This window comes from Cetorhinus maximus, chromosome 9, assembly GCF_964194155.1.
Source record: "Cetorhinus maximus chromosome 9, sCetMax3.hap1.1, whole genome shotgun sequence".
Lineage (NCBI taxonomy): Eukaryota > Metazoa > Chordata > Chondrichthyes > Lamniformes > Cetorhinidae > Cetorhinus > Cetorhinus maximus.
In genome coordinates this window covers 60,483,879-60,497,821 of record NC_135887.1, presented here as the reverse complement: position 1 = coordinate 60,497,821, position 13,943 = coordinate 60,483,879, and the positions used below count along the sequence as shown (strand labels likewise).

At 44.7% G+C, this 13,943-nt stretch overlaps 1 long non-coding RNA gene across 1 annotated transcript in view; it reads left to right on the top strand.

Moving 5' to 3' along the window:
- The first annotated feature begins 4,691 nt into the window (after window positions 1-4,691).
- LOC144684206 (uncharacterized) overlaps window positions 4,692-13,943 on the top strand; it is a 40,897-nt gene continuing 31,645 nt past the window's right edge. The window contains exons 1-2 of the long non-coding RNA XR_013577450.1: window positions 4,692-6,793; window positions 7,411-7,470. This is a non-coding gene — a long non-coding RNA (uncharacterized LOC144684206). The remainder of the gene's footprint in view (window positions 6,794-7,410; window positions 7,471-13,943) is intronic.

The following is a 13,943-nucleotide window of genomic DNA, read 5'->3' as shown; positions in this document are numbered from 1 at the left end:
GTCTGATGTGGGTGTGAGGAGGGAATCCTGGGGTCTGATGTGGGTGTGAGGAGGGAATCCTGGGGTCTGATGTGGGTGTGAGGGGGGAATCCTGGGGTCTGATGTGGGTGTGAGGGGGGAATCCTGGGGTCTGATGTGGGTGTGGGGGGAATCCTGGGGTCTGATGTGGGTGTGAGGGTGGAATCCTGGGGTCTGATGTGGGTGTGGGGGGAATCCTGGGGTCTGATGTGGGTGTGAGGGGTGAATCCTGGGGTCTGATGTGGGTGTGAGGGGTGAATCCTGGGGTCTGATGTGGGTGTGAGGGGGGAATCCTGGGGTCTGATGTGGGTGTGAGGGAGGAATCCTGGGGTCTGATGTGGGTGTGAGGGGGGAATCCTGGGGTCTGATGTGGGTGTGAGGGTGGAATCCTGGGGTCTGATGTGGGTGTGAGGGAGTAGTTCTGGGAACCGAGATGGGTATACAGCAGGAGCCTGAGGCTTGTGGTGGGTGAGCCTGAGGTAAGGGCCTTTTAGGGCCTGGTGAATGTTTGCAAGCATCATTGGCAATTCTGTCATCTGATTGGCTGATGCTTTTCTCTGTGAGTTTTGGAAAAGATCCAAAGCAAAATCTGGATTTGAATCTCCTCTCAAACTTCACTTCAATTTCTTGGACCTCTGGTGACATCCAGCTGAGGCTTCTGCTTTGGACTGTACACTGGCTGAAAAGTAAGACCCAATTTCTGTCTCTCATCTGTTCTTTTCCAATATTTGAAGTAACTTTGATCAGTTTACAGCCTTTCCCCGAGAGCTGTTGTGATCATGAGACTTTGGTTACTGGTTTCTCAGCTCCAGAAATAGTCTGTTCCTGGTCAGAAACTCACTCACCCAGGCTCGATTGCAAACCTCTGCTGTTTCTACATTTTATGATCTGCAATTTCACAATCATCTTTCTGATCTTGTAACTGACCCTGTCCACTTCCTGCATCCTCCTTCGCATGAAAACACCTCCATCAGTATGTCCTCTGATACTCTAGCCTTACTCCTTTCTCTCAGCACAGCAGCCTCAAACTCAGTACAGTTCATCAAAGCTCCATGCGGATCTATTTCCACCTTATCTGTATTATTGTTATCCTACAGAACTGCAGGCTGGACTCTTTACTGTTATATTCTATCTATTTCTTATATCTCATTTATTGACATCTTTTTATATATACTAACTTTTATCTAACCAGGCCTTAGTAACTTGAGCTTTCTCTGTGTCCATTTGCATGTATTTTACCTGTCACTCCACATCCGAGCCCATCACGCATTTCCACTTTTGCTCTTTTTTTAAAACTTCTTTCCTCTTCATCCCTCCTAGAGTCTTTTCTTCGATTGTCAAGCTCCCTTTCACTTCTCACCTCTCAGGTACTCCGACTGTCCAACTCCCTACACTATTCCTTCAGTACTCTAACTTTCCTGCTCACCTGCCACCTTCCCAGGCTTGACTCCATGTTTGATAAGCCAACAGCTTCTCTCTGTGCCTGCCTTGGCACCTTCCAAAGGGCTCATCAAAGCACTCAGCACTGGCTCATTACAAGCAATGACCCCTAAATGCCCCATCCCAGTCTCAAGCTAACTGTCTCGTTCACCCTGCTGGGGGGTGCCAGGGGGCAGGGGTGGTGGGGAGGGGGGCGGGTGGTGGCGGTTGGTTGGTAATTTTGCCAGCCTCTTTCCCATCCAACTCACCCCTTCTACTGCTGACCCCATGGATTCAGTCAGTGGCTAATCTCTCACCACCGCTCTAAGCATCTCCATCCAGAATGTCCATTCACTGATGAACAAGACCCTTTACATCCCTGAACTTATTGTGAATGATTGATTCAACATCATGGCCTTAACCTGGCTGAGGTGTGATGACACCTTCCCCCTAAATGAAGCTCCTCTCCTGGCTATGCCTTTCACCACTTGCTCTGCCCAGATTGTTACAGTTTGGCGCTTATCACCAAATCACACCTTGGCCTGACCCCCCTATTCCTGCGGCACTTCCTCCTCTTTTGAGTCCCTTGTTCCACCTGCTCACCTCATATTCAAAATGTTCGTTCTCTACCACCCACCCATCGAGATATTGTCACTGGTTTCCTCCCTCAGCTTCTGCATTGAACGACTTCTCATCCTCGGTGATTTCACCCTCCATCTCAATTCCTCTTGAGTTCACTGCCCTCTTATCCTACCTAAATCGCTCCCTCCATGTAAATTCCACGGCCACCCCTTGACCTTGCCACCACAAAGGCACTGTGATAATTGTTGGGACTTGAATCTTCATTTTGAGTGGACCAATCAAATTGTCAAAGGTGGCCTGGTGAGCTAGTGGAAAGGAGGGACGTGACAGAGGTTGAGGATGATCTCAATCTTCAATTCAAGGAAGTCCATGAGTCCCTCACACTTATTGTTGGAGATGACGGTGGAGGAGACAGGGGAGAGGGGCTTACGAAGATGGTTGGCAGCAAAGAAAAGATGCTGGGGTTTTCTGCATTGAAGGATGGTCCAGGAATAGTGAGCAGTTTGAGCAGACGAGAGCAGGACCTGATTGTGCTTTATGTGGTCCAGGCAGATATGGCAGTGAATGACTAAACTAGTTGTCTGCCATATCATTTCAGACCTGCATCTCTTGGAGTTAAGGGAGTGAAGATGAGGGTAATACCATGGGGGAAGGCCAGGGTGAGAGAAAGTAATGGTTTTATTAGGGACTAGGACATCAAAGGTAGAGGTGAGCAAATCAATAGCTGCAGAAATGTTGAGATGAATGGAAGGTCAAAGTCTATCTAGTTGGTATTTTGAAAATGCAGTCGTAAATGAATTCAGGAATAGTTTTTCCCAAGGCTGGATACAGAAAGAGGTAGGGTTGAGGGGTGGAAGGGGCAGCTGAGTGTGGAGTGAAACAAGGAATTGATCAGAGATGGCCTTATCGGTTATTGATACTATGAGAGTAACGTATGACCACATGGTGATGGCAAGGGCGAAGAGTAACCCTCATAGTAAAGGTTGACATAAGGCCAACATCCCCCTCTCCTAGCCCTCCAATTTCTCTCCTAGCATCCCTTATTCCCTCTCTGAGCTTACCTCAGAGAGAAAATGAAAGGAAAGATAGAGAGCAAGAGATGGAGAAACTGACAAATTAAACAATAGTAAGAGAGAGAGAGCAAGATCTAGAGACTGGAACAGAGAGACAGTGAGCAACTGTTATTGGTAAAGAGAGAAACTGAGAAAGGTAGAGAGGGAAAGGGAGAGAGAGAGACACAGAAAGATACAGCGGGAAATATCAGAGACAGAAAACAAAACCTGATAGAAAAAGATAAGACAGAGAACCAAAATACAATAGCGAAAGAGTGAGAGAAAGTAAGAAAGAGTGACAGTGACAGATGGAGAGATATAGAGAGAAAGACAAAGAAAGATGGAGAGAGGCACAGGAGAGAAGAATGACACAGAGAAGGAGAGACAAAAACAGAGAGGAAAACAAAGTCACAGAGCACAGCGTGAGAAAAAAGACTGAGAAAGAGAAAGACAGGGATAAAGCGAGAGGGAGAGAGATAACAAGACAAAGAGGGAGTCAGAGTGAGATAGAGACAGACAGTGAGAACAAAGTGACAGAAAAAGGCAGAAAGCTAGTGAGAGAAAAACAGGTGAGAGACAAAGAGAGATAGAGACAAGGAGAGAGAAAGAGAGAGAGAGACAGTGAGACACAAGGAGAGAGAGCAACAACAAGAGGTAGCGAGAAAGACAGAGAAAAACAGAGCAATGGCGGAGACGGAGATACAAAGTGAAAAAAGAGAGTAAAAGAATGGTACCTATTGGCAGAGAGAGGAAGAGAGATGGAAAGAGACAGAGTTTAAAAAGAGTGCGAGACAGAGATAGAGGGACATGAGAGACAGAGAGAGATGAAAAACACAGGTAATGAGAAAGAGAGAGAAAGACACAGAAAGACTGGTGTCAGGGGTACTGTGACAGAAAGCGATAGAGAGACGGTGGGATAGAGAGGGAGGAAGTGAAAATGAAAATTGCTTCTGCCAAAGCCTAAAGCCTTTGTTTTACCCAAGATGACCTCAGAGGTGTTTTTAATATATAGAAGCCTCTCAGTCTCAGTCTTGATAGAAATAGAGGGAAAGAGATAGGGAGAAATGGAAACTGGCAAAGAGAGAAACTGAGACAGAGAGGGAGAGAGACAGAAAGAAACAGAGACACAGGGAAAAGAGAGAGAGAGAGAGAGAGCTAGAGACAGTGAAAGAAATAGACAGATATTGGCAAAAAGAAACTAAGACAGACAGAGCGAGAGAGATAGAGGGAGAGAAAGAAACACAGCAAGAAATAATGAGACAGAGGGACAGCAAAAAACACGTGGACAGATGGGAGACAGAGAGAGAGCAATAGAAAGAAATGAAGTAAGAAAGAGTGGTAGTGACAGACAGTGTCAGGGGGCTAAGACCTTACTCTACATTTTTATAAAATATATATATATATATCATGGCTAATTTATAAAATCTTAAAAAGTGGACAACGGCTTTAAAATGACTCAATAAAACTAATAAATTTTCTGCATTCAGAACAGCTGCAACCTTGTTATCTCTGAAGAGATACTAATGACCCGGTTACAGAGAGCAAATTCCAAGAGAATTGGCCATTTACATTTCTAAGGCCAGTTCTAGCCAAGGGAGACTACCTGCTGATAGGACAAAGGATCCTGAAATCGCTTTTGAAATTATTAATGGTGGAAACATCAACTATCTCAAAAATCTAGACAAAGGAATATACATCCTTTGTCCAAACCAAAGTGGAGAAGTGGGAGTCATATCACATAACCCCTTCCTAGCTGCAAGAACCAGCTTCCCTGCCTTGTGGAGCTGCAAAGCTCAGACTGCCATTTTCCATCTAGCAGACAGCAGTATAAAAGGGGCTGTGTCAAGGTTTTTGAATACCTGGCTCTCAACCTACACTCTTTCTAATGGAACTTCTGTGAAGTGTTTTGTCACTTCTTAACTATTAAGAATATAGCTATCTGCTTCTGAACTCCAACTTCCTGTATGAAAAACAGAAGGTTCCTTTATTCTTTATTCTCTACCAGACGGCAGTACATCTGGGACTTAGCACACCCTACTGTCAGGTTTATATAACAATTCTTTTTAACTAAAATGTCCCTTTATAAAAAGCATAAATATTAAACACAAACACCACATCTGCTCCCACTTTAGTCAGGAACAAATTGGTCAGGTGGTTTGCAGATTTACTTTGGCCTAGAGAATTGGCTTAGGTATCTCAGTTTGCTTAGAAATGGAAGGTTCTGCTGTTCCACTTGTCTTTGTTCAGGTTCAACAGGTGCAGCCACGGTTCTACAGGTTTGTCAGTTGAATCAAGTCGGGTTTCACCAACTGGAGCAGACGTTTCCCAGAAATCTTCCACTGTGACTGGAGATCCCTGGAAATTTGGTTCCTTGGATTTGGCTTTTCTAATCTGGTCAGTGTATCTCTTGCAGATTCCATAGGAAGATCAACATCTTAGGTCAGTTGGCCTTGATGCTTGATGATTCTTCCCAGGAGCCACTTTGGTGTCTCTCAGTAATTTCGGACCCAAACGGACTGGTCCAGATTAAACTCACGAGCTTGTTTACTTGTGCCATGTGACCTTTTCTGATCAAGTTGCCTTGAACTAGTCTTTCCTTTCAAATCTGGACACCACAAATCCATTCTGGTACGCAGTCGTCTTCAAACATCAGCTCAGCAGGAGATACGCCTGTTGTTAAATGTGGAGTGTTATGATACATCATCAAAAAATTCTTCAGCTTCAACTTCCAATCTGTTTGTATCCTCTCCTTCAGTTTGACCGTTTTGAATGTCTGGACAAAGTTCTCTGCTTCACCATTTGAGGATGGGTGGTAAGGTGAGATGAGAATCTGCTTGATCTCATTGTTTTTCAGCAATGTTTGAAATTCACATGATGTGAACTGTGTGCCATCAGGCATAATCTGCTCCAGCAATCCAAAAGTAGCGAACACATTGCGGAGAGCATCAACGGTCTTTGTTGAAGTAGTCGACTTCATGGATAAAACATTATTCAGGAAGGCTGCGTCACAAGGATGGATGTGTTGGCCGACTAATGGCTGGAGCGTGGGTGCAAGTCAAGCGATGAAATCTTCAGGAATACATTTAATCACAGTTGGCAATCCTAGTGGCAGGGATGGGAAACCCTACCATCCAAAAAATCCTGCCTGATAAGTCTGTTTCTCTTACAGCTGATGCTGCCTGATCTGCTGAGTATTTCCTGCATTTTCTGTTTATTGTCTTAATCATAAGCTCCAATGTACTTCCATGCTAAATATTCACCAATAACACACACCCGTGGCTCCTTTCATCTTGATCAGTTATTACCATTGTATCTGGATGCTAGGATCATACTGGTTTCTTAAAGTACCCAACATTGCTGGGATCCAAAAGCTGGAAAATTTGTCATCTAATTTGAAGATGTCTGCCTTTGGTAGGGAAAGTATCCCCATTACTTTTTATGGAAATTCTTGGAAGTGGCTGGAGGAGGGTGCATGCAAATAGGCAAGAGACTGGCTCCCTAAACGATTTCTGCCCCATCTGCTGCAATTGCAACATGAAAGTATTTGAACACAGGTGGAAAGTCTTGCCCACTATTTTTAAGTAATTTGTTCTGTGGTAATGTTGTACTTTTTCATCCAATTTGAAAATGAAACACCTAATTACAAGCATCTGTAGCGCTGAAGAGCCTTTGGGTTTCTGAAATCAGAAAAGTACTGACAGGACAACTGCAAGCTTTCAGAGGTAAATAAATGTGCAAATCAAGCTTTAAATATGTAACTAGAAATTGACTATGTTTTTCTTTATAACACCAAATTCCATTCCTATCCTGGTATACATCCATCTAATTTTAAAGGTGTCAATCGATACCTGCATTAACTGCTTTAATTGCGAGCCCAATCCACTTGTGGGGATAACTGTTCCCTGGTGCATTCTCCATGGCAACGCCTCTACCAAACAGAGTCCACTTGCCAATCAATCAGTACCCTTTCCTCATGCAGCATAAATTGTTGTTCCCTTTGAAATTTGGTATTCTTGCAATTCTGTTCTGACGAGTGCAAGACAAAGAGCTTCGACAGCATGTCTCTTTTATGCTGCAATACAGGGAGACATGTACAGTCTTGAGTGTCCATACAGTTTTAGCAACCATTAATTTAAATGGACAGAAAATCAGATGTCCTCCCTTACGGATGTGTGCTTCCTGCCTGAATGATTGTGCCAAATGATCCAGTAGTGCCAGTTGCAGAAACAGGAAAATTTGCCCGAAAGTCCAAAAATGGATAACTTAAAAATTCCGAGAAGAATTATCTAAGAGTACAAACTCTGTATAACGATTTCTTTCTTTCTCATTTATATGACAGAAGCAAGCCAACTAAACCAGAGGATACAAGAACATGTTTACCAAGCTCAATTACCAACAGGTAATGTAATATCTATTCATTTTTGGTAACTAACCATCTTACTTGACTCAATCTTGAGGGATTCCCAAGCTTGATCTTTTCTGATCACTGATATTAATTACCAGAACATATACACAGCTAGTATGTAGAAGTCAATGTATTGAAAATACGTTAATGATCAGTTTTGATAAAACTCTAACATTTAAAAAATGTAAATGATCCGAACAATGCCATTCATTTATCATTTGATGAGTCCTTCCTCAGAAACCCTTCTTGTTGTCACCCATTTTCTTCCAAGAGAACCTAAACCTAGATTAAACAGCCACCTTTTAATTTGCTTAAACTCGTTGTTATCGTCAACAAATTAACAATGCCTTTTAAACTATCTATAACTTTATCTGTGCTGACTTCATGCGCAATCCAGCTATCACAAGTTCAATCTCCACCATGGCAAGTTATGAAATTGAGTTCAGTTATTTGCTAATTGATAGGTTGGTGCCAGAAAAGATTACCAAGAAAGCTGCTGAATTGTCATTCAAAAAAACCAACTGGTTCGTATATCAATATCAGGGAGAGATCTACTATCCCTTCCTGTTTTGATCAAACATGGAACTCTAGTCCCAAACTATGTGGTTGAATATTAATGGCCAGGGCTACTAAAGAAGAGCAATAAATAGTGTCACCCACATTCAAAGAACACATAAAAGCCAGACTGGATCCATATCTTGACTTCTGGTCCTGCTTAGTGACACTGTAGAAAGTTCTGGGTGGCTCTGGAAGATTTTAAGAAGATTCAAGATCAAAGGGATTAAGAGTCTTGATGACCTGCAATATGTAGTATGTATATATGTAATACTGGCTTAGTTGCAGGAGACAGAGGGTGATGACAGAAGGATGCTTTAGTGACTGGAAGCCAGTGTCCAGTGGCGTGCCACAGGGATTTGTGCTCGGTCCCCTATTATTTGTCATTTATATAAATGACATAGATGACTATGTAGGGGGTAGGATTAGTAAGTTTGCGGATGACAGAAAGATTAGCCAGGTGGTTAACAGTGAGGTTGAGTGTCTTGGGCTACAGGAGTAAAGAGATGGGATGGTCAAATGAGCAGATAAGTGGCAAATGGAATTTAACCCTGAGAAGTGTGAGGTGATACACTTTGGAAGGAGTAATTTGACAAGGAAGTATTCAATGAACGGCACGACACTAGGAAGTTCTGAGGAACAAAGGGACCTTGTCATGTGTGTCCATAGATCTCTGAAGGCGGAGGTGGGGTGGTGAAAAAGGCATATGGGACACTTGCCTTTATCAATCGAGGCATAGATTACAAAAGTAGGGAGGTCATGTTGGAGTTGTATAGAACCATTGTGAGGCCACAGCTGGAGTAGTGTGTGCAGTTCTGGTTGCCACATTATAGGAAGGATGTGATTGCACTGGAGGAGGTGCAGAGGAGATTCGCCAGGATGTTGCCTGGGTTGAAACATTTAAGTTATGAAGAGAGGTTGGATAGACTTGGGTTGTTTTCGTTGGAGCAGAGAAGTCTGAGAGGCAACCTGATCGAAGTGTACAAGATTATGAGGGGCATGGACAGGGATTTCGGGCTCGGCATGATGCTGAACTCTTCTTCCGCCGTCTTCGTCTCCGTGCTCACTTCTTTGGGCAGGAGTCCTCTCCCCGTTCAACGGATCCTTTTACCCACCTCCAATATTCTCCCTCCACTTGGACCCCTCCCTCTGGATTCTTACCTTCTCTTGATCTTTTCATTGAGAACTGTCGGCGTGACATTAGCCGTCTCAATTTCTCTGCTCCTCTCACCCATTCTAATCTGTCTCTCTCTGAACTCACTGCACTCCATTCTCTCAGGTCCAACCCCAACATTGTCATCAAACCCGCTGACAAGGGTGGTACTGTTGTTGTCTGGCGCATTGACCTCTACCTCGCGGAGGCTGAGCGTCAACTCGCAGACGTTTCCTCCTACCTCTCCCTGGACCATGACCCCACCACAGAACATCAAGCCATTGTTTCCAGGACTGTCACTGACCTCATCTCCTCTGGAGATCTTCCTCCCACACCTTCCAACTTGATAGTCGCCCAACCTCGGACGGCCCGCTTCTACCTCCTACCCAAAATCCACAAACAGAACTGTCCTGGCAGACTGATCGTGTCAGCCTGTTCCTGCCCCACGGAACTCATTTCTCGTTATCTTGACTCCCTTCTCTCTCCCCTTGTCCAGTCCCTTCCCACCTACATCCGTGATTCCTCTGACACCTTACGTCACATCAACAATTTCCAGTTCCCTGGCCCCAACCGCTTCCTCTTCACCATGGATGTCCAATCCCTCTACACCTCCATCCCCCACCAGGATGGTCTGAGGGCCCTTAGCTTCTTCCTTGAACAGAGGCCCCAACAATCCCCATCCACCACTACTCTCCTCCGTCTGGCTGAACTTGTTCTCACACTGAACAATTTCTCCTTTAACTCCTCTCACTTCCTCCAAATAAAAGGTGTGGCTATGGGTACCCGCATGGGCCCCAGCTATGCCTGTCTCTTTATGGGGTATGTGGAACATTCCTTGTTCCAGTCCTACTCCGGCCCCCTCCCACAACTCTTTCTCCGGTACATCGATGATTACTTCGGTGCTGCTTCATGCTCTCGTCGGGACCTGGAAAAATTTATTAATTTTGCTTCCAATCTCCACCCCTCCATCATCTTCACATGGTCCATCTCTGACACTTCTCTTCCCTTCCTTGACCTCTCTGTCTCAATTTCTGATGATAGACTGTCCACCAATATCCATTACAAGCCTACCGACTCCCACAGCTACCTCGACTACAGCTCCTCACACCCCGCTTCCTGTAAAGACTCCATCCCATTCTCTCAGTTCCTTCGCCTCCGTCGCATCTGTTCTGATGACGCTACCTTCAAAAACAGCTCCTCGGACATGTCCTCCTTCTTCCTTAACCGAGGTTTTCCATCCACGGTCGTTGAGAGGGCCCTCAACCGTGTCCGGCCCATATCCCGCGCATCCTCCCTCACGCCTTCTCCTCCTTCCCAGAAACATGATAGGGTCCCCCTTGTCCTCACTTATCACCCCACCAGCCTCCGCATTCAAAGGATCATCCTCCGCCATTTCCGCCAACTCCAGCATGATGCCACCACCAAACACATCTTCCCTTCACCCCCCTTGACAGCATTCCGTAGGGATCGTTCCCTCCGGGACACCCTGGTCCACTCCTCCATCACCCCCTACTCCTCAACCCCCACTTATGGCACCTCCCCATGCCCACGCAGAAGATGCAACACCTGCCCCTTCACTTCCTCTCTCCTCACCGTCCAAGGGCCCAAACACTCCTTTCAAGTGAAGCAGCATTTCACTTGCATTTCCCCTAACTTAGTCTACTGCATTCGTTGCTCCCAATGCGGTCTCCTCTACATTGGAGAGACCAAACGCAAACTGGGCGACCGTTTTGCGGAACACCTGCGGTCTGTCCGCAAGAAAGACCCAAACCTCCCTGTCGCTTGCCATTTTAACACTCCACCCTGTTCTCTTGCCCACATGTCTGTCCTTGGCTTGCTGCATTGTTCCAGTGAAGCCCAACGCAAACTGGAGGAACAGCACCTCATCTTCCGACTAGGCACTTTACAGCCTTCTGGGCTGAATATTGAATTCAACAACTTTAGATCTTAAACTCCCCCTCCCCCCATCCCCACCCCGTTTCTTTCCCTCCCCCACCCGCCTTTTTTTTCAATAATTTATATAGATTCTTCTTTCCCCACCTATTTCCATTATTTTTAAATCTAAAACTAAAACCTTTAGTCTTTCCACCCCACCCCCACTAGAGCTGTACTTTGAATATCCTGTCTTGCATTCTTAATTAGCACTTTTCTCAGACAAAGACCACCACCTTCAACACCTCTTTGACCCTTTTGTCTCTGACATCTTTTGATTATCTGCTCACACCACACCCTCAATGTGTCTCTTCCCCCCCACCCACCTTAAACCAATTTATATTTCTCCCTTGTTGAAACTATGCTTCAGTTCTGCTGAAGGGCCATGAGGGCTCGAAACGTTGACTGATTTCTTCTCCGCCGATGCTGCCAGACTTGCTGAGTTTTTCCAGGTAATTCTGTTTTTATTTTGTTGTGGATAGGGAGCAGCTGTTCCCCTTAGTTGAAGGGTCAGTCACAAGGGGACATAAGTTCAAGGTGAGGGACAGGAGGTTTAGGCGGTGACGGTCTGGAATGCACTGCCTGTGAGGGTGGTGGAGGCGGGTTGCCTCACATCCTTTAAAAAATACCTGGATGAGCACTTGGCACATCATAACATTCAAGGCTATGGGCCAAGTGCTGGTAAATGGGATTAGGTAGGTTAGGTGTTTCTCATGTGTTGGTGCAGACTCGATGGGCCGAAGAGCCTCTTCTGCACTGTGTGATTCTGTGATGTAAAATCAGTAAATGGACATATTGAAAGATAACAACGTAAAGCTTAAATCACACCTAATAGGGCTGATTTTAACCTTTGGCGGTGGCACAAAATGGTCAGCAACAAATTGGTCACTAGAAAGGGCAGTAGCCTAACATCCATCATTGGAAAAAGGTTAAGAGTCTATTATAGAGGATGTAATAGCAGAGCATTTAGAAATGCATAATAAAATCAAGCAGGGTCAGCATGGCTTCATGAAGGGGAAATCATGCCTAACAAATTTATTAGAATTCTTAGAGGAGGTAACAAGCAGGATAGATAGAGGGGAACCAACAGACGTAATATATTTGGATTTCCAAAAGGCGTTCAACAAGGTAGCAGACATAAGGCTTCTTAATAAGATAAGAGCCCATGGTATTGAGGGTAGTATATTAGCATGGATAGATGGTTGTCTAACTAATAGAAGACAGAGAGTTGGGATAAGGGAGACATTTTCAGGATGGCAACCAGTAACTAGTGGAGTGCCACAGGGATCAGTGCTGGGGCCACAATTATTTACAATATATATTAATGACTTGGATGAGGGAAGTGAATGTACTATCGCCAAGTTTGAGGAAGACACAAAAATAGGTGGGAAGGCAAGTGGTGCAAGAGTCTACTGAGGGATATAGAAAGGTTAAGTGAGTGGGCAAAAACTTGGCAGATGGAATATAATGTGGGAAAATGTGAGGTTATGCACTTTGGCAGAAAGAATAGAAGAGCTGAATATTATTTAAATGGAGAAATGCTGCAGCACAGAGGAATCTGGGTCCTCGTGCATGAATCCCAAAAAGCTAGCATTCAAGTTCAGTGGGTAATAGGGAAGGCCAATGGAATGTTGGCCTTTATTTCAAAGGGAATGGAGTATAAAAATAGGGAAGTCTTGCTAAAACTATACAAGGCACTAGTTAGATCACACCTAGAATACTGTGAACAATTTTGGTCCCCTTATCTAAGGAAAGATATACTGACATTGGAGGCAGTCCAGAAAAGTTTCAGTAGGTTGATCCTGGGTATGGAGGGTATGAGGAGAGGTTGAGTAGGCTGGGCCTGTACTGATTGGAGTTTAGAAAAATGAGAGGTGACCTTGTTGAAACATAAGATTCTTAGGGGGCTTGACAGGGTAGATGCTGAGAGGTTGTTTTCCCTTGTAGGAGAGTCTGGAACCAGAGGGCATAATCTCAGAGTAAGGGATCGCCCATTTAAAACAGAGATAAGGAGGAATTTCTTCTCTCAGAGGGTACTTAATCTGTGGAATTCTTTTCCGCAGAGGGCTGTAGCGGCTGGGTCATTAAATATATTCAAGGCTGAGACAGACAGATTTTTAATCAGTAAGGGAATCAAAGATTATGGGGAAAAGGCAGGAAAGTGGAATTGAGGATTATCATATCAGCCATGATCTCATTGAATGGTGGAGCAGACTCAATGGGCCGACTTCTGCTCCTTCGTCTTATGGTCTAATATGAAGCTACTTTGTGCTAGCATCCACACAGTCAGGAACGTATGTCCGAGAAGTGGTCTGGCAAAGTCCACATGAAGTCTCTGCCATGGGTGGTCAGGCCAAGCCCATGGATGTAATGGGCAGGTGCAGGAGAAGACTTCATTTCTTGGCATGGAAGGCAATCACTGATCATGTCTTCAATGTCTTTATCCAGGTTTGGCCGCCATACATGTAGACAAGCTAATGCTTTCATTTTGATGATTCCCATGTGACTGAGATGAAGTTCTTCTATGCTTGTGTTTGGAATTTTGGAGGAATAACAACTCTGATTCCCCATAATAAACAACTGTCTTGTAGACAAAAACAAAAATACCTGGAAAAACTCAGCAGCTCTGGCATCATCTGTGGAAGGGAGCACAGTTAACGTTTCGAGTCTGCATGACTCTTCAACAGAACTGTCTTGTAGAGTCAGTTCAAACCTGCCCATGTAGTAAGGTTTAAGCTCAGTAGTCACTTCTTGAGATGCACACCAACCTTTCTGTGTGTATAGGTAAACTTTGGGGAGCAAGCATCCCTCTTCGTTTCAAGTCGAA